This window comes from Heptranchias perlo, chromosome 11 (assembly GCF_035084215.1).
Source record: "Heptranchias perlo isolate sHepPer1 chromosome 11, sHepPer1.hap1, whole genome shotgun sequence".
NCBI classification, from domain to species: domain Eukaryota; kingdom Metazoa; phylum Chordata; class Chondrichthyes; order Hexanchiformes; family Hexanchidae; genus Heptranchias; species Heptranchias perlo.
This window is the reverse complement of record NC_090335.1, coordinates 75,183,768-75,204,053: the sequence shown is the minus strand read 5'-3', so window position 1 is coordinate 75,204,053 and position 20,286 is coordinate 75,183,768. Positions and strand designations below refer to the sequence as shown.

The following is a 20,286-nucleotide window of genomic DNA, read 5'->3' as shown; positions in this document are numbered from 1 at the left end:
GTTGTGCCTTTTCTCTTCTGTTTTACTTACAGTGCTGGCTCGATCTTACAGATGGGTTTTAAGCGGCAGGAGTGAAGCAGAGCAGATTCCAAGGTTTTTGACTCGGGCTCCAGCGAGGTCAAACATCTGACCTCCAATTCCACCCTCGTGACACCAAACGCACCACAGCACGAACAAAAGATCTGCGAGCCCCGAACCGACTCTCTCTGACACAGCAGCTTCTCTGCTCCAACTATAGAAAACTTCCTCCGGTATATTATATAGACATATATCTACATACACACAGTACTGAAAGCATGCAGCAACTCACAAGAGGTGCTGAAGGAGGTTTGTTTATCTATAATCTCCACATCTTTCTTTGATTTTGCCTGATTATTTTCTGCAGACCAAAGTCAAGCAGTAAATCAGCAGAAAACTTTGCAGCAACCTCAAATATAAATATATTTATATATTTATTTAAGTCAACCGCAACCAAAAGGAATTTTTTTATTACATTTTTTTCCCCGCAGGAGCGCCGAGGGGAGAAAGAAATCAAGAGCTTTGCATTTCCACAGCGATTTTCACCACCTCAGGACATCCCAAAGCACTGTTACAGCCGACGGACATGAGAGATAAGGAGCAGGGGGAGGCCACTTTTGAAGTGTAGTCACTGTTGTAACGTAGGGAAACGCAGCAGCAAATTTGTGCACAGCAAGATCCCACAATCTGCAATGTGATAATGATCAGACAATCCGTTTTTTTTTATAAAAGTGATGCTGTTTGGAGGATAAATACTGGGCAGGACACTGAGGAAAACTCCCCTGCTCTTCTTTGAAATAACGGCCGACGTGATCTTTTCCTTCCACCTGAGAAAGGGCAGACGGGGCATCGGTTTAACATCTGATCCGAAAGACGGCACCTCCAACAGTGCAGCACTCCCTCAGTACTGGCACCGGGAGTGTCAGCTTTAAGATTTTGTGCTCAAGTCTCCGGAGTGGCACTTGAACCCATAGATCTTCTGATTCAAAGGTAAGAGAGCTACCCACTGAGCCACAGCTAACACAGAGGGAAAGGTGGATGAGGAGCAGTGATGGTTGGGGTGGAAATAAAACAGCCAAAAATGTTACAAAGGAGGTAAAGGCAAAGGCCCCAGGCGAGGAGATGCAAAAGCAGATGGCTGCATTGCAGACAGGATGGTGTCCAGACAGCAACAACCTCAAAAAAGAGCGTTGTGGTGTGAAAAGGAAGGAAAGGAGGACAAGTGTCAACCCGGTTACAGAGGCTGGTGACCTCGATACGAAAAAGGCTGGTGAGAATCATAGAATCGTACAGCACAGAAGGCGGCCATTCGGCCCGTCGTGCCTGTGCCGGCTCTTTGAAAGAGCCATCCAATTAGTCCCACTGCCCCCTGCTCTTTCCCCATAGCCCTGCAAATTTTTCCCCTCAAGTCTACGTCCAATTCCCTTTTGAAAGTTACTATTGAATCTGCTTCCACCGCCCTTTCAGGCAGCGCGTTCCAGATCATCACAACTCGCCTCGGAACAAAAATTTCTCCTCTTCTCCAGCTCGGGTACTTTTGCCAATTACCTTGAATCTGGTCACCGACCCGCCCACCACTGCAAACTGTTTCTCCCTATCTCCTCCATCAAGACCCCTCATAATTTTGAACACTTCTAGAGTCCCGGTAACAAGGAAAAAAAAAACATGCAAGTAAAAACTGGTCAGATTACAGAAACAAAACTCTGCTGACCCCCACCCTGACCCCTCCCTCCCGATGCAAGCACTGAATTTCATGGTTTGCCACCAATGTCACACAAAAAAACAAGCAGCGATTCGAAATCTTTCATTTATTATCAAAATATTGGAGATGGGTAAAGAAGGCTGTTTGATCAGGTCGGGGTTGGGGGGTGGGGGTTAGAGGCTGGGGAGGGGGGGGTCATGTGATCAAACCTCCAGGAATACGTTCAGAGTTGGCAACCCTACCTGTGTTACACAGCAAGAGGCCAGGTTGAGGAGGGGGATGGGGGTGGAAATAGTCTTGATTCCAGTCATGCTGGACTCCAGATAAACATTAGGTAGGTATCGTAATCTCAGCAGGTTTATTGGGTCACAACTTTACAACTGGGGGGGGGGAAACAGCCTCTCTATCCGAGCCCCAGCAACATGAAGGCTGTGAAAATATCAACCGGGGCTACTAAACATTTCAGAAGGGGCTCAGCCATGGTCGAGGGTCTGAGATGGTGAACCAGTGTCAGCGGTGTTACAATTAGGCTCATCAATGGGAGCTTTACTCTGTATCCGACCCGTGCTGTACCTGCCCTGGGAGTGTTTGATGGGACAGTGTAGAGGGAGCTTTACTCTGTATCTAACCCATGCTGTACCTGCCCTGGGAGTGATTGATGGGACAGTGTAGAGGGAGCTTTACTCTGTATCTAACCCGTGCTGTACCTGCCCTGGGAGTGTTTGATGGGACAGTGTAGAAGGAGCTTTACTCTGTATCTAACCCGTGCTGTACCTGCCCTGGGAATGTTTGATGGGACAGTGTAGAGGGAGCTTTACTCTGTATCCGACCCGTGCTGTACCTGCCCTGGGAGTGATTGATGGGACAGTGTAGAGGGAGCTTTACTCTGTATCCGACCCGTGCTGTACCTGCCCTGGGAGTGATTGATGGGACAGTGTAGAGGGAGCTTTACTCTGTATCCGACCCGTGTTGTACCTGCCCTGGGAGTGATTGATGGGACAGTGTAGAGGGAGCTTTACTCTGTATCCGACCCGTGTTGTACCTGCCCTGGGAGTGTTTGATGGGACAGTGTAGAGGGAGCTTTACTCTGTATCTGACCCGTGTTGTACCTGCCCTGGGAGTGTTTGATGGAACATGTTTCATTCTCCATCAGAAAAACAGCCTATGATGCAGAGTGCAGCTTGCAGTCAGCCAAAGAATGCTCGCTCCTCCTGCTGCGTGACTGACAGGACGATGTTGGATGCGGGATACACTAACATTGCACACTTCAATGTTCCATCAAAAGAAGGGCCTGTTGACGATTACCACGTCTGATTTAGAAACTGGTATCGGATTGCCATCAAGATAATCATTTCACTAAACTGTACAAACTTAAAACCCCATACACAGAGCACCCCTCTCACACTCCCTGACAAGTCACAAGAAAGAGGTGATCACCAAATACATTATTCCTCTCTAGCCCCCAATCTCTCACTCTGTTAGAACCTTTAGTGTCTTTTCTCTATGAATAGTACTGTGTTCACTGCTCCTCTGTACTTTCTTTTATTGCTTCAGATAGATCTGCCTACATACACGTCCTCTGCCCTCACCCCCACTGCACTGTGTATCATCCTTGCCTCAATGTTTGCACTCTCAACTGTGAGTCCATGGGTTCAAGTCCCACTCCAGAGACTTGAGCATATAATCCAGGCTGACACTCCCAGTGCAGTATTCAGGCAATGTTGCACTGTCGAAGGTGCCGTCCTTCGGATGAGACGTCAAACCAAGTCTTCATCTGCCCTCTCAGATGGTACTATTTGAAGAAGAGCAGGGGAGTTCTCCCCAGTGTCCTGGCCAATGTTTATCCCTCAACCAACACTAGCAAAAAAACAGATTATCTGGTCATTATCACATTGCTGTTCGTGGGAGCTTGCTGTGTGCAAATTGGGTGCAATATTTCCTGGATTACTACAGTGACTACACTTCAAAAGTACTACATGGTTATAGAGCGCTTTGAGACATCCTGAGGTTGTGAAAGGTGCTATATAAATGCATGTTCTATCTTCTTCTTTACTGAAACAAAGACTTTTTGCACTGGCTCCCACTCTGACCTGTCACTCAAAGCTGTGGGGTTCCTCATTCCCCCATCCTCCAATCTCCAAAGGGCTTTAAAACCCAAGATTCAAGCAATCAATACTACGTAATTTATCTCGTCTTTCTTCCTAGTGTTTTTGTTTCATTCAGTATGGGCCTTGGCACTCCACCCAGTTTTTCAATTAAAAGAAATTACACAGTGAGTGACCCTTACCCTGAATAAACAGGGACTCTGTACAGTTACACAGTGAGTAACCCTTACCCTGAATAAACAGGGACTCTGTATAATTACAGTGAGTAACCCTTACCCTGAATAAACAGGGACTCTGTACAGTTACACAGTGAGTGACCCTTACCCTGAATAAACAGTGACTCTGTACAGTTACACAGTGAGTAACCCTTACCCTGAATAAACAGGGACTCTGTACAGTTACACAGTGAGTGACCCTTACCCTGAATAAACAGGGAGTCTGTACAGTTACAGTGAGTGACCCTTACCCTGAATAAACAGGGACTCTGTACAGTTACACAGTGAGTGACCCTCACCCTGAATAAACAGGGACTCTGTACAGTTACACAGTGAGTGACCCTTACCCTGAATAAACAGGGACTCTGTACAGTTACACAGTGAGTGACCCTCACCCTGAATAAACAGGGACTCTGTACAGTTACACAGTGAGTGACCCTTACCCTGAATAAACAGGGACTCTGTACAGTTACACAGTGAGTGACCCTCACCCTGAATAAACAGGGACTCTGTACAGTTACACAGTGAGTGACCCTCACCCTGAATAAACAGGGACTCTGTACAGTTACACAGTGAGTGACCCTTACCCTGAATAAACAGGGACTCTGTACAGTTACACAGTGAGTGACCCTTACCCTGAATAAACAGGGACTCTGTACAGTTACACAGTGAGTGACCCTTACCCTGAATAAACAGGGACTCTGTACAGTTACACAGTGAGTGACCCTTACCCTGAATAAACAGGGACTCTGTACAGTTACACAGTGAGTGACCCTCACCCTGAATAAACAGGGACTCTGTACAGTTACACAGTGAGTAACCCTTACCCTGAATAAACAGGGACTCTGTACAGTTACACAGTGAGTGACCCTTACCCTGAATAAACAGGGAGTCTGTACAGTTACAGTGAGTGACCCTTACCCTGAATAAACAGGGACTCTGTACAGTTACACAGTGAGTGACCCTCACCCTGAATAAACAGGGACTCTGTACAGTTACACAGTGAGTGACCCTTACCCTGAATAAACAGGGACTCTGTACAGTTACACAGTGAGTGACCCTCACCCTGAATAAACAGGGACTCTGTACAGTTACACAGTGAGTGACCCTTACCCTGAATAAACAGGGACTCTGTACAGTTACACAGTGAGTGACCCTCACCCTGAATAAACAGGGACTCTGTACAGTTACACAGTGAGTGACCCTCACCCTGAATAAACAGGGACTCTGTACAGTTACACAGTGAGTGACCCTTACCCTGAATAAACAGGGACTCTGTACAGTTACACAGTGAGTGACCCTTACCCTGAATAAACAGGGACTCTGTACAGTTACACAGTGAGTGACCCTTACCCTGAATAAACAGGGACTCTGTACAGTTACACAGTGAGTGACCCTTACCCTGAATAAACAGGGACTCTGTACAGTTACACAGTGAGTGACCCTCACCCTGAATAAACAGGGACTCTGTACAGTTACACAGTGAGTGACCCTCACCCTGAATAAACAGGGACTCTGTACAGTTACACAGTGAGTGACCCTCACCCTGAATAAACAGGGACTCTGTACAGTTACAGTGTAAATTCTGTATCTACAGGGGTTCCAAGCAGAACTGCACAATGAAACCATGAATTGCAAACCTGCTCCCATATTCTCTCCATCTCTGAACGTGTAGGCACCTAACCACTGAGCTACACCCCCCTCCCTCACAGCTCAAGGACGTAACTGCGTTGGGCAGTGATTCCCAGTGCCTTGGCTATCTGTGTACCCTGAGCATGCTCACTGCTCCATGAGCCAACATTGTGGCCAACCTGGCTATTGGATGTGTCAACTGAGGTGGGACTCAGTGATGGTCCCTCTCCTTTACTTGTTTTCCAGCAATAAGAGGCGACAGGAATGTCATTAGGAGGAATGCCTCTTCCAGTTTCCATGCAGCCAGTGAGGGAACTGTCGGTGCGATAGAGTCCTTCTCCCTCCCCGTGACTGCCCTCCACTTGATAACTGCCTACGACTGAAATCAGGACCTCACCACGTGGGGAATCCCACAGATCGACGGGCCATCACTCCACGATTCCACAAGCCCAAGAATGGCTCTCGAGTAAAACACCGGTTGGGAACGTGACCATTGATGGAAAGGCAGTAACAATGGTGGATAGGGAGGCCGGACGAGGGGGAAGGGGGCAGAACCAGACCCCCAACCCGTCCTGTGAAATTTACAGCAACTGTGGAGAGACTGGAGAAGTTGGGATTGTTCTCCTTACCGCAGAGAAGGTCAAGGGGAGATTTAATAGAGGTGTTCAAAATTATGAGGGGTTTTAATAGAGTAAATAAGGAGAAACTGTTTCCAGTAGCCAGAGGACACAGATTTAAGATAATTGGCAAAAGAGCCAGGGTTAAGACGAGGAATTTTTTAACGCAGCGAGTTGTTCTGATCTGGAATGCACTGCCTGAAAGGGCGGTGGAAACAGATTCAATAGTAACTTTCAAAACGGAATTAGAAAAATACTTGAAGGGGGGAAAAAAATTGCAGGGAAAGAGCGGGGGCGGGGGGGGGAGGAGGAGTGGGACTAATGGGATAGCTCTTTCAAAGAGCCAGCACAGGCACGATGGGCTGAATGGCCTCGTTCTGTGCTGTGATTCTATGATTCTAACTACCTCAGAGGAGGAATAAAAAACAGGAGTCCTGTCAGCAGTTAAAGAAACCTTCAAGCTAGCAACGGGAGTGGCAAAAATATAGAGCCCCAAAATTCCTCGAGGGCTCTGCCGGGAGTTTCCTTGTTGACCTGTAAAGGGCAAAACCTCCATCTGACCTGAATGAGTCAAGGAGAGGAGCCAGGGGTAGGGACTCCCTCAGATGGGAGGCCCCGCTCCTTAGGCTAGACCGGGACGCTGCAGTAGGCGAAGTGAGGAGAGCCATGCCAGACTCCACATGGGCGTGTGAGGGTCCCACCGATGGGGTACAAACCTGGATCCCCAAGGAGAAGATTTTTTAAAAAAAAAACCAGATTGGCCACCCTGAGGGGACCTTGGGGTCTGGGTTGGGAGACCTGGACATTACCCACTCCATGAGGCAGGCAGATGCCAGAGATGTGACTGCAGTGGTGACTTGTGCCCCAGGACAATCAGATGCCCACCTGTTGTCCTCAGAAACTCTTGCAGGGCGGGGGGGGGGGGGGGGTGGGGGGTGGCAATGCTAGAGGGTATCAGTTGGGTGATGCCAGTAATCACTGGGATTTTGGCCCCGTGGAACGCGGTAGAACAGGAAAGATGAAGCAAAACACCATCAGCCGTGGCTCGACGGGCAGCACTCTCACCTCTGAGTCAGAAGGTCATGGACTCAAGCCCCACTCCAGAGACTTCAGCACATAATCTAGGCCGACACTCCACTGCATAACTGAGGGAGTGCAGCACAGTCGGAGGTGCCGACTCGAATGAGATGTTAAATCGAGGCCCAATCTGCCCTCTCAGGTGGACGTAAGAGATCCCATGGCCACTATTTCGAAGAAGAGAGGGGGAGTTTGCCCTGGTGTCCTGGCCAATATTTATCCCTCAAACAACAGGTTATCTGGTCATTATCATATTGCTGACGGTGGGCCCTTTTTGTGTGCAAATTACTTGCCGCGTCCGCTACATTACAACAGTGACTACACTTCAAAAAGTACTTCATTGGCTGTAAAGCATCCTGAGGTCGTGAAAGGCGCTATATAAATGCAAGTTCGTTCTTTCTTTTCATTCTCAAAGTCAGACGCTGGTCTCCACAGTCTGTTGCAGAGGTCATTAAAGGGCAGTAGTTCAGCCCCCTCATTAGAGGACAATGATGGACACTCAAATTGCCATCTTCCAGAAACATCCCCGTTACACGTCCAACATCGCGTTATAAATATCGTTTTTTAAAAATTCTCTCCTCTATCTTGATGCTGACTTCAAACCTGAGCCTTCAGCAAGCGACCTTCACAGTACTGATCTGCCATGACCTTGCTTACAGCTCCTCAAAAACAAATCAATAACTAGGACCTTGAACGAAAGACTGGCGAGACGGGTGGGGGGATCGGGGTGGGGGGGGTCGGGGGGGAGGGAGGGAGGGAGCGGCAGAAAGAAAAAAAATTGCAAGTCTATCTAGTCACACTGCCCAAGAGAGGGATATTTAGCTGAGAATGTCCCCTCAGTGAAGTTTAAACGGCGGGAATGCAAAGAGAGAACATTTTCCCGAGGGCTACTAATTAAAGTTTGTAGAATTAGTGTCAGCTCAAGGGAGAGAGAAAATACAAGGTTAGAATGCAGCTTTTCAGCTCTCCCTGGTGGCTCGTTGTGTGAATGCACTGCCCGGTGTGGTAATCTGCCATACAGAGTAACAGGCCACATTGACATCTTGCAGCCCCTGACCCTGGGCATTGCTGCATTAGCGGAGTACTGCAATTAGCCCAGCGCCCCACAGCAAATACCCTGCTCCCTACGACTCCAGCACACATCGACCATCAAACCACCAGCTCCGACTACATTGCCATTGCAATGTGCATAACTGAGGGAGTGCAGTCTGTAGTTCCCAGGCTTTTCCCTGCCGCCCTTCTTAAACAAAGGCACAACATTTGCTACCCTCCAATCTTCAGGCACCTCACCTGTAGCTGTCGATGATTCAAATATCTCTGCTAGGGGACCCGCAATTTCCTCCCTAACCTTCCATAACGTCCTGGGATACACTTCATCAGGTCCCGGAGATTTATCTACCTTGATGCGCGTTAAGACTTCCAGCACCTCCCTCTCTGTAATATGTACACTCCTCAAGACATCACTATTTATTTCCCCAAGTTCCCTAACATCCATGCCTTTCTCAACCGTAAATACCGATGCGAAATATTCATTTAGGATCTCACCCATCTCTTGTGGTTCCGCACATAGATGACCTTGTTGATCCTTAAGAGGCCCTACTTTCTCCCGAGTTACTCTTTTGCCCTTTATGTATTTGTAGAAGCTCTTTGGATTCACCTTTGCCTTATCTGCCAAAGCAATCTCATGTCCCCTTTTTGCCCTCCTGATTTCTCTCTTAACTCTACTCCGGCAATCACTATACTCTTCAAGGGATCCACTTGATCCCAGCTGCCTATGCATGTCATATGCCTCCTTCTTCTTTCTGACTACGGCCTCAATCTCCCGAGTCATCCATGGTTCCCTACTTCTACCAGCCTTGCCCTTCACTTTATAAGGAATGTGCTTACCCTGAACCCTGGTTAACACACTTTTGAAGGCCTCCCACTTACCAGACGTCCCTTTGCCTGCCAACAGACTCTCCCAATCAACTTCTGAAAGTTCCTGTCTAATACCATCAAAATTGGCCTTTCCCCAATTTAGAATTTTAACTTTTGGGCCAGACCTATCAATCTCCATAGCTAGACTGGCAGCCAACATAAAAGGGAATTCAAAAGTCTTCTACAGGCATGTAAACAGCAAACAGGTAGTAAGAGGCGGGATGGGGCCGATTAGGGACCATAAAGGAGATCCACTCATGGAGGCAGAGGGGAAGGCCGAGGTACTAAATGAGTACTTTGCATCTTTATCAAGGAAGAAGATGCTGCTAGAGCCTCAGTAAAGGAAGATGTAGCTGAGCTACTGGATGGGCTAAAAATTGATAAAAGAGGTACTAGAAAGGCTAGCTGCTTAAAGTAGATAAGCCACCCGGTCCAGATGAGATGCATCTTTGGTTGCTGAGGGAAGTAAGGGTGGAATTTGCAGAGGTACTGGCCATAATCTTCCAAACATCCTTAGATGCCAGGGTTAGGGTGGTGCCAGAGGACTGGAGAATTGCAAATGTTACACTCTTGTTCAAAAAAGGATAAACCCAGCAACTACAGGTCAGTCAGTTTAACCTCAGTGGTGGGAAACTTTTAGAAATGATAATCCGGGACAGAGTTAACAGTCACTTGGATAAGGGTGGATTGATTAGGGAAAGCCAGCACGGATTTGTTAAAGGCAAATCATGTTTAACTAACCTGATAGAGTTTTTTGATGAGATAACAGAGAGGGTAGATGAGGGCAATGCAGTTGATGTGGTGTATATGGACTTTCAAAAGGTGTTTGATAAAATGCCGCACAGTAGGCTTATCATCAAGATTGCAGTCCATGGAATAAAGGGGGCAGTAGCAACATGGATACAGAACTGGCTAAGGGACAAGAAACAGGGAGTAGTGGTGAACGGTTGTTTTTCGGACTGGAGGGAGGTGTACAGTGATGTTCCCCAGGGGTCAGTGCTGGGACCACTGCTTTTCTTGATATATATTGATGACTTGGACTTGGGTGTACCGGGCACAATTTCAAAATTTGCAGATGACACAAAACTTGGAAGGGTAGTGAACAGTGAGGAGGATAGTGATAGACTTCAAGAGGATATAGACAGGCCAGTGGCGTTGACGGACACGTGGTAGATGAAATTTAACATAGAAAAATGCAAAGTGATACATTTCGGTAGGAAGAATGAGGAGAAGCAATATAAACTAGAGGGCACAATTCTAAAAGGGGTACAGGAACAGAGAGATCTGGGGGTAAATGTCCACAATTAATTGAAGGCGGCAGGACAGGTTGAGAAAGTGGTTAAAAAAGCAAATGGGATCATGGGCTTTATAAATAGAGGCATAGAGTACAAAAGTATGGAAGTCATGATGAACCTTTATAAAATACTAGTTCGGCCACAACTGAAGTATTGTGTTCAGTACTGGGCACCGCACTTCAGGAAAGATGTGAAGGCCCGAGAGAGGTTGCAGAAGAGATTTACTCGAATGATTCCAGGGATGGGGGACTTTAGTTACGTGGATAGACTGGAGGAGCTGGGGGTGTTCTCCTTGGAACAGATATGGTTGCGAGGAGATTTGATAGAGATGTTCAAAATCATGAAGGGTCTAGACAGAGTAGATAGAGAGAAACTGTTCCTATTGGCAGAAGGGTCAAGGGCTAGAGAACATAGATTTAAGGTGATTGGCAAAAGAACCAAAGGTAACATGAGGAAAAACATTTTTACACAGCGAGTGGTTAGGATCTGGAATGCACTGCCCGAGGGGGTAGTGGAGGCAGATTCAATCATGGCCTTCAAAAGGGAACAGGATATTACTTGAAAGGAAAAAATTTGCAGGGCTACAGGGATAGGGCGGGGGAGTAGGACTAGCTGGATTGCTCTTGCATAGAGCTGGCGCGGACTTGATGGGCCGAATGGCCTCCTTCCGTGCTGTATCTTTTCTACACCCACCTCTTCCCAACTGCCAACCCCAGGTGCTTCCTGTTTTACTGCTGGAAAATGGTACAAACTTTTTCTAACTTCAGCAATGGAGTATCAGCATCAAACACTGCCAGACCAGGGACCGCACAGGTTAGATACAGAGTAAAGCTCCCTCCACACTGTCCCATCAACATTCCCAGGGCAGGTACAGCACGGGTTAGATACAGAGTAAAGCTCCCTCTACACTGTCCCATCAAACACTCCCAGGGCAGGTACAGCACGGGTTAGATACAGAGTAAAGCTCCCTCTACACTGTCCCATCAAACACTCCCAGGGCAGGTACAGCACGGGTTAGATACAGAGTAAAGCTCCCTCTACACTGTCCTATCAAACACTCCCAGGGCAGGTACAGCACGGGTTAGATACAGAGTAAAGCTCCCTCTACACTGTCCCATCAAACACTCCCAGGGCAGGTACAGTACGGGTCCCCACCAGTACTGTAGTCCAGTGCTATAGTGACAGATCTGTACCCACCAGTACTGTACCGTGTTACCGTGCAAATAGTATGTTGGCCTTCATTGCGAGAGGATTTGAGTATAGGAGCAGGGATGTCTTACTGCAATTATACAGGACCTTGGTGAGACCACACCTGGAGTATTGTGTGCAGTTTTGGTCTCCTTACCTAAGAAAGGATATACTTGCCATAGAGGGAGTGCAGCGAAGGTTCACCAGACTGATTTCTGGGATGGCAGGGCTGTCGTATGAGGAGAGATTGGGTCGACTCGGCCTGTATTCACTCGAGTTTAGAAGAATGAGAGGGGATCTCATCAAAACATATAAAATTCTGACAGGGCTAGACAGACTGGATGCAGGGAGAATGTTTCCCCTGGCTGGGGGGGGTTCAGAACGAGGGGTCAGTATCTCAAGATACGGGGTAGGACATTTAGGACTGAGATGAGGAGAAATTTCTTCACTCAGAGGGTGGTGAACCTGTGGAATTCTCTACTATAGAAGGCTGTGGAGGACAAGTCACTGAATATATTTAAGAAGGAGCTAGATAGATTTCTAGATACAAAAAGCATTAAGGGGTATGGGGAGAGAGCAGGAATATGGTATTGACCAGTGCTGTACCCGTTATACAGTGACAGACCTGTACCCCAGTACTGTACCCGTTATACAGTGACAGACCTGTACCCACCAGTACTGTACCCGTTATACAGTGACAGACCTGTACCCACCAGTACTGCACCCCAGTGTTATACAGAGACAGACCTGTACCCACCAGTACTGTACCAGTATTATAGAGACAGACCTGTACCCACCAGCACTGTACCCGTGTTATACAGTGACAGACCTGTACCCACCAGTACTTCACCCCAGTGTTATACAGAGACAGACCTGTACCCACCAGTACTGTACCAGTGTTATAGAGACAGACCTGTACCCACCAGTACTGCACCCCAGTGTTATACAGAGACAGACCTGTACCCACCAGTAATGTACCCGTGTTATACAGTGACAGACCTGTACCCACCAGTACTTCACCCCAGTGTATTACAGCTCAAAATGATTTCTCCAGACACAGCCCAAGTTTGGAAGGACAATAGCAACAACAACTTGCATTTATATAGCACCTTTAACGTAGTAAAACGTTCCAAGGCATTTCACAGGAGCGATTATCAAACAAAATTTGACACAGTGCTAAATAAGGAGATTTTAGGTCAAGCGACCAAAAGCTTGGTCAAAGAGCTAGGTTTTAAGGAAAGTCTTCAAGGAGGAGAGAAAGGTAAAGAGGCAGAGAGGTTTAGGGAGGGAATTCCAGAGATTAGGACCTAGGCGGCTGAAGGCACGGCTGCCAATGGTGGAGCGATGAAAATCGGGGATGCGTAGGAGGCCAGAATTGGAGGAGCGCAGAGATCTCGGAGGGTTGTCGGGCTGGAGGAGGTTACAGAGATAGTGAGGGACAAGGCCATGGAGGGATTTGAAAACAAGGACCAAGACAGAAGAGCCAACGTAGGTCAATAAGCACAGGGGTGATGGGTGAACGGGACTTGGTGCCAGTTAGGATACAGGCAGCAGAGTTTTGAATGAGCTCAAGTTTACAGGGGGAGCAAGGTGGGAAGCCGGCCAGGGCAGAACCTAGAGTTGTACTGCTGGGTGTTTTTCACAGGTCGACCGGATGTTGTGTGAGAATTTCACATGTCTGCCTTCATGCTTTACAGAAACTTAAGTGTCGATGTTATCTGAGTGCAAGGGTTTAAACGCCAGCCAAGCACGGGATCACAGACGACACCTTATTATCACTTCATTTTAATATTTGTACTGAAGGGATCGATAGAGTTGTCTGCATAAGCCAGTCATGCACCTCCGATCGATGGTCCAATAATGTGTTACATTACAATAGCGACCTCACTGTTTAACCTCCCATCTGCCAGTGGGAATTTAGACAGGACCCTGTTAACATTGGGTTTCCGATACTCCCAAAACAAGAACAGTGCAAGTCCGTCACGCTGAAGCTCTGTGGTGCTCTGTCAGGACGCCTCTGTGGTGCCGCGTTCAGTTCTGGTCCTCAAGACACACAGGAACGGGGGTAGGACCGTTAAACCCCGGTTTTCGCATGTCCCCTTTCCTTCTTTAGTAGTCGAGCCACAGGGTCAGGGGAGGTCCCCGGGGTTCATTTCCCTGCGCCGTGAGCTCTCCCGAGATCTCGGCGCTCCTCCAATTCTCGCCTCTTGCTCAGCGCCAATTTTAATCGCTCCACCGTCGGTGGCCGTGCCTTCAGCTGCCTCGGACCTAAGATCTGGAATTCCCTCCCTGAACCTCGCTGCCTCTTCTCCCTTAAGACGCTCCTTAAAACCTATCTCTTTGACCTAGCTTTTGGTCATCTGTCCCAATATCTCCTTATGTGGCTCAAGGTCAAATTTTGTCTGATTACGCTCCTGTGAAGCACCTTGGGACGTTTTACTACGTTAAAGGCGCTATATAAATGCAAGTTGTTGTTGTTGCTGTCGTTGTTGTTGTGTTAGCCGGTCCCAGCCAGGATAGCAGCAGGGATACCACAACAAATCTCAGCATCTCACGGCCAGCAAGGTATGGGGGGGGGTAAACACAGCGAGGGTTCCCATTCATGATTACTATCCAGTGGCCCCTCCCCTTTCACCAACCCCTGCGGGAAGTAGGTGTGTGTGTGAGAATGTTAAGGGGGGGGGTGAGGACAGGGTTGGGATTGTGGGGACACCCATCCCCTCCCCCCATAGTCACGTAACCTGTCTGGGGTCACACAAGAAACTGGTCACTTGGGACTGGTGCCCAAGGATCTGTACCATAGTCATAGTCAGTGGCGCCAGGACAGGAAGGGGGTGGGAGAATAAGGTACTTACTGACAGGGACGGCAGTTCACCGTTCATGGCCACCAACAGGAGAGGTTCACCACTGGGTCGGTCACTATAACTCGTCTGGAATAGGAAGGGTTCAGAGTGGGAGGCAAAAGAAAGAGTCTAAGGCTACTCTCGAGGGGGGTCTCAGCTTTCAGCCAGAGTATTTCAAATAACCCCCCCACATCTCCATTTATATAGTGGGAAACGGGAATGTTGCTGATTTCATAGGGGGAAAATTGGCTTTCAGTCACCTCTGGGTTTAATTAACACAAGAGGCGACAATTTCATTACTCACTCCACTGTACGTGAGCTTTCCACCCATCAAGGCACAAGTCAGGAGTGTGATGGAATACTCTCCACTTGCCTGGATGAGTGCAGCTCCAACAACACTCAAGAAGCTCGACACCATCCAGGACAAAGCAGCCCGCTTGATTAGCACCCCATCCACCACCCGAAACATTCACTCCCTTCACCACTGGCGCACAGTGGCTGCAGTGTGTACCATCCACAGGATGCACTGCAGCAACTCGCCAAGGCTTCTTCAACAGCACCTCCCAAACCCACGACCTCTACCACCTAGAACAACAAGGGCAGCAGGCACATGGGAACAACACCACCTGCACGTTTCCCTCCAAGTCACACACCACCCCGACTTGGAAATATATCGCCGTTCCTTCATCGTCGCTGGGTCAAAATCCTGAAACTCCCTTCCTAACAGCACTGTGGGAGAACCTTCACCACACGGACTGCAGCGGTTCAAGATGGCAGCTCACCACCACCTTCTCAAGGGCAATTGGGGATGGGCAATAAATGCCGGCCTCGCCAGCGACGCCACGTCCCATGAATGAATAAAAAAAAAACCCCTCGCCACCTCACCCCATACTCACTGCCTGGACATCTATAACAGGGCCTACTGTGTATGTAGCAGGACTGACTGTCCCAGCACTGACTGTGTGTATAACAGGACTGAGTGTCCCAGCACTGACTGTGTGTATAACAGGACTGACTGTATGTATAACAGGACTGACTGTCCCAGCACTGACTGTGTGTATAACAGGACTGAGTGTCCCAGCACTGACTGTGTGTATAACAGGACTGACTGTCCCAGCACTGACTGTGTGTATAACAGGACTGACTGTGTGTATAACAGGACTGACTGTCCCAGCACTGACTGTGTGTATAACAGGACTGACTGTCCCAGCACTGACTGTGTGTATAACAGGACTGACTGTCCCAGCACTGACTGTGTGTATAACAGGACTGACTGTGTGTATAACAGGACTGAGTGTCCCAGCACTGACTGTGTGTATAACAGGACTGACTGTCCCAGCACTGACTGTGTGTATAACAGGACTGAGTGTCCCAGCACTGACTGTGTGTATAACAGGACTGAGTGTCCCAGCACTGACTGTGTGTATAACAGGACTGACTGTCCCAGCACTGACTGTGTGTATAACAGGACTGAGTGTCCCAGCACTGACTGTGTGTATAACAGGACTGAGTGTCCCAGCATATTCTAGGCTCCCATATGAAGTATATTCACTTTGTGTCGGTCAGAGCCTGTCCTGTTGGGAAACCATTCCCACCAGTTCTATCAGGAGAGATGGCGAGAAAATGAGAAAAACAAGGATGCAGCCTGTGGTTTCAAGATCCCATCACAGAATAAGACACAGTTGGAATCCATACGTCATCCTGAAGGCCAAGGTTAACCCAACCTTCTGATACAGCAGTGATAAGTCAGCGTGTGAGCTGTTGAAGGACAACAGGATTCCCGGCTCTGGAGAGCAGTGTGCATTGCAAAATTACCTCCTTCTTATCATCATGTCCTTGTGACCTTAGGGTTCAACTGCAGTAGTCAAGAAAGTGAAGGACCAACTCCCTTTCTGAAAACCTTCTATAACTCACTTCAGATACACAGTGAAAGGCTCCACCAATTCTAAAGCCCAGTTTATTTATTTAGTAGATCTTAGAGAATGACCTGAGGGATATCAGTGCTGGGCAGTAAAACTCTCTTCCACTATCGGCACCCTGTGTCAGCCACAAACACAGGAAAGGTACACATAGGATTAGATACAGAGTAAAGCTCCCTCTACACTGTCCCATCAAACACTCCTGGGGCAGGTACAGCACGGGTTAGATACAGAGTAAAGCTCCCTCTACACTGTCCCATCAAACACTCCCAGGGCAGGTACAGCATGGGTTAGATACAGAGTAAAGCTCCCTCTACACTGTCCCATCAAACACTCCCAGGGCAGGTACAGCACGCGTTAGATACAGAGTTAAGCTCCCTCTACACTGTCCCATCAAACACTCCCAGGGCAGGTAGAAAACAGGTGAGAGACAGAGTAAAGTAACCCCAACCACGTGATTGAATCCCAACCTTAGAATAGGTCCTTCTACCACACCAGTGTTGCTTGAATTCTCACATCCCAGCTCGGTGTGTGGACTGCCAGCTTGGATGGAATTAGAGGCCATTTTACGCTGCAGGCCGACGCCGACTAAGAACTGGATTGTGACCGGCCGACCTCATTTCAGGCAAGACCCTTACAGGCAGCATACAGAGGAGCCATCCATCGTCTGGATTCAAACTACCTTCAGATGTACACCGGTCAAACAGAGGACATACTGATCAGGAAAGGCTGATCAGGCTGGGGCTCTTTTCACTCGAAAAGAGAAGGCTGAGGGGTGACCTGATAGAGGCCTTTAAGATTATGGTAGGATTTGATAGGGTAGACGTAGAGAAAATGTTTCCACTTGTGGGGGAGTCCAAATCTAGAGGTCACAAATATCAGATAGTCACTAATAAATCCAATAGGGAATTCAGGAGAAACTTCTTGACCCAGAGAGTGGTGAGAATGTGGAACTCGCTACCACAAGGAGTAGTTGAGGTGAATAGCAGAGATGCATTTAAGGGGAAACTGGATAAACACATGAGGGAAAAAGGAAAAAAGGGTATGCTGATGTGGTGAGATGATATAGGGAAGGAGGAGGCTCGTGTTGAGCATAAACTCCAGCCTAGACCTGTTGGGCTAATTGGCCTGTTTTTGTGCTGTAGTTTCGATGTAACATCGTTCAGTTGCTCAGGATTAGGGTCGTGCAGTTTCCGATCTTGACCACTCTTCTGACTCTGCCCCCTTGCTACATTTTAACACCCCTCTGATAAGTCCTCACTTAAAACACAAAGAAGTGGACTGAAGACCTCAGCGGGAGTGTTGTGTCCAATTCTGGACTCCTCACATTCGGAAGGATTTTAAGGCCTTATAGAGAATGCAGAGGTGATTTACTAGAACGGTACCAGGGATGAGGGACTTCAGTTGTGTGGCGAGACTGGAGAAATTGGGATTATTCTCCTCAGAGCAGAGAAGTTTAAGGAGAGATTTAATAGAGGTGTTCAAAATTATGAGGGGTTTTGATAGATTAAATAAGGAGAAACTGTTTCCAATGGCAGGAGGGTCAGTAACCAGAGGACACAGATTTAAGATAACTGGCAGTGAGTTGTAATGACCTGGAATGCGCTGCCTGAAAGGGTGGTGGAAGCAGATTCAATAATAACTTTCAAAAGGGAATTGGATAAATATTTGAAGGGGAAAAGATTGCAGGGCAATGGGGAAAGGGTGAGGGGGGTGGCAGGGCCAGTGGGGGAGTAGGACTAATGGGATAGCTCTTTCAAAGAGCCTGCACGGGCAGGATGGGCCGAATGGCCTCCTTCTGTGCTGTACGATTCTATGACTTGAAGATGGCATGCAGGAATGTGAAATAAAAGGCCTTAATTATTGTTTTTTTAAAAATTAAGTACCTAACATCATCTTCCAGCACAGAGGAGTGTTTTGAGCTCAAGTTATCTCACAGTGAGACCGTAACAGGAGAAATCTGTCGGGAACAAAGGCCGCACAGGAGCAGAATCAGCCGTTTCCAACACCCACTTCTTTTCACTCACTCAGGAGATAAAGATTTGAAGGTCACTTGCTGCTACTGACTCTTTCTCATCATATCTGCCCCTTGAAACAGGCCACAAAACAAAACAATCAATGACGTTCAACAGTCAGATATCTAAAGCCAACGAGCAAGAGGCGTTGGAGCCGGATGACTTACGGGCACCTCCACAACAACTAGATTCGGCCATTTATAATGGATTTTATCGATGGTGGCCTCGGCTTCCTCCAACTGACTGAACTCCCTGTGTTTTCTTTTAAACAAAAGGGTGGTCCTGACGGCCGATCGAATGGCTTTTCCCAAAGGCCCCAACTCATGCCTGGGATACGGTATAATATGTACCGCCTAGACGTTGTGTGTTGACAGGCCAGTCAATCGTAGAGGTGATCACAACTGAGCCCAATCCTGTCCTCAACTGATGTTCAAGCCGTGTAGTGCGAGAGGAGTTACTGAGAAAGGCGCTATATAAATGCAGGTTTTCGTTCTTTCTTTGCATCTAACTGACCTGTAGCTGTGTTGGCAATGTGTGATGCTGATACTAGGGGATACTCTTCAGGTCGAGGCGCTTTGTAAGGGTTGAGTAGAAGGAGATTTCCCATTGCCGTACTCAACTTGAGAAGGCTTAATGGTAACACTGGAGAGTGTCCCATTTTAATATTCATTCTCAGGCTGTGGGCATCGCTGGCAAGGCTAACATTTATTGCCCATTCCTGACTGCCTTGAGGAGATGGTGGTGGGCCTTCCTCTATAGCAGTTTGATACAACTGGGCAACTTGCTAGGCTACTTCAGAGGGCAGTTAAGAGTCAACCACGTTGGTGTGGGACTGGAGTCACATATAGGCCCAGACCGGGTAAGGATGGCAGGTTTCCTTCCCTGAAGGGACGTTAGTGAACCAGTTGGGTTTTTACGACAATCTGACAGCTTCTTGGTCACTTTTACCAATACTAGATTTTTAGTTCCAGATTTTCTTTTTGAATGAATTCACCTTCTCAAATGGTCACGGTGGACTGTGAACTCATGTTCTCTGGATTATTAGTCCAGTAACGTAACTGCTACACTTCTGTACCCCTAAACATCTTGACAGTTGTATCCCTCACCTTGACGAGCACAAAACTCAACTAAAGGAATGTTTTCTTTAAAAATAAATGTGCAGCTTCATCAATGGCCAAGCAGATGACGGCACCAGCCAGAAGGAGCCATAACTGGCAAAGCTGCAGGAGCAGCAATAGGGGCCATGCCCACTGGCATCGCTGTCCCCCCCAAGTGAGGGAAGGGGGAGGGGATCCCCCCTGGATTCACAGTCATGATTGTGCATTTGGAAATCATGTGAGGATGGAATCGGGATCAGCGTGATTTCCACACACCATCCCCTCCCAATCCCCCTCCCCATACCCCCTCCTCACCCCTTCTCCCCTCCCCTCCCACTACCCCCACCTTTCCCCTCCCCATCCCATACATTTTTCCTTCCCTCCCCACCCAACAACCCCCCCTCCCCCTAATACCCCTTACCTTGCCCTACCCATGCCCCCTCCCCTCCTCTCCCGATACCCCGTCCCCTCGCCTCCTCATGCCCCCTCCCAATACTCCCTCCCCTCCCAATACCCCGTACCCTCGCCTCCTCATGCCCCCTCCCAATACTCCCTCCCCTCCCAATACCCTGTCCCCTCACCTCCTCATACCCCCTCCCAATACTCCCTCCCCTCCCAATACCCCGTCCCCTCGCCTCCTCATACC

General features: G+C 48.2%; 1 protein-coding gene and 1 long non-coding RNA gene across 5 annotated transcripts in view; one reads left to right on the top strand and one right to left on the bottom strand.

Moving 5' to 3' along the window:
- Window positions 1–20,286, bottom strand: part of nrip1a (nuclear receptor interacting protein 1a) — a 144,104-nt gene that overhangs the window by 11,877 nt on the left and 111,941 nt on the right. Inside the window, exon 1 of one of the 4 annotated variants that reach the window (XM_067993379.1) lies at window positions 8,657–8,712. The exons of 2 other annotated variants lie outside the window; for them this stretch is intronic. The gene's annotated coding sequence lies outside the window, so the exon portion shown is untranslated. Of the gene's footprint in view, window positions 1–30; window positions 105–8,656; window positions 8,713–20,286 lie in introns of those variants that run through there. One more of the 4 variants, XM_067993378.1, reaches the window with a different exon arrangement.
- Window positions 193–20,286, top strand: part of LOC137327497 (uncharacterized) — a 41,397-nt gene continuing 21,303 nt past the window's right edge. The window contains exons 1-2 of the long non-coding RNA XR_010964491.1: window positions 193–327; window positions 510–1,008. This is a non-coding gene — a long non-coding RNA (uncharacterized lncRNA). The remainder of the gene's footprint in view (window positions 328–509; window positions 1,009–20,286) is intronic.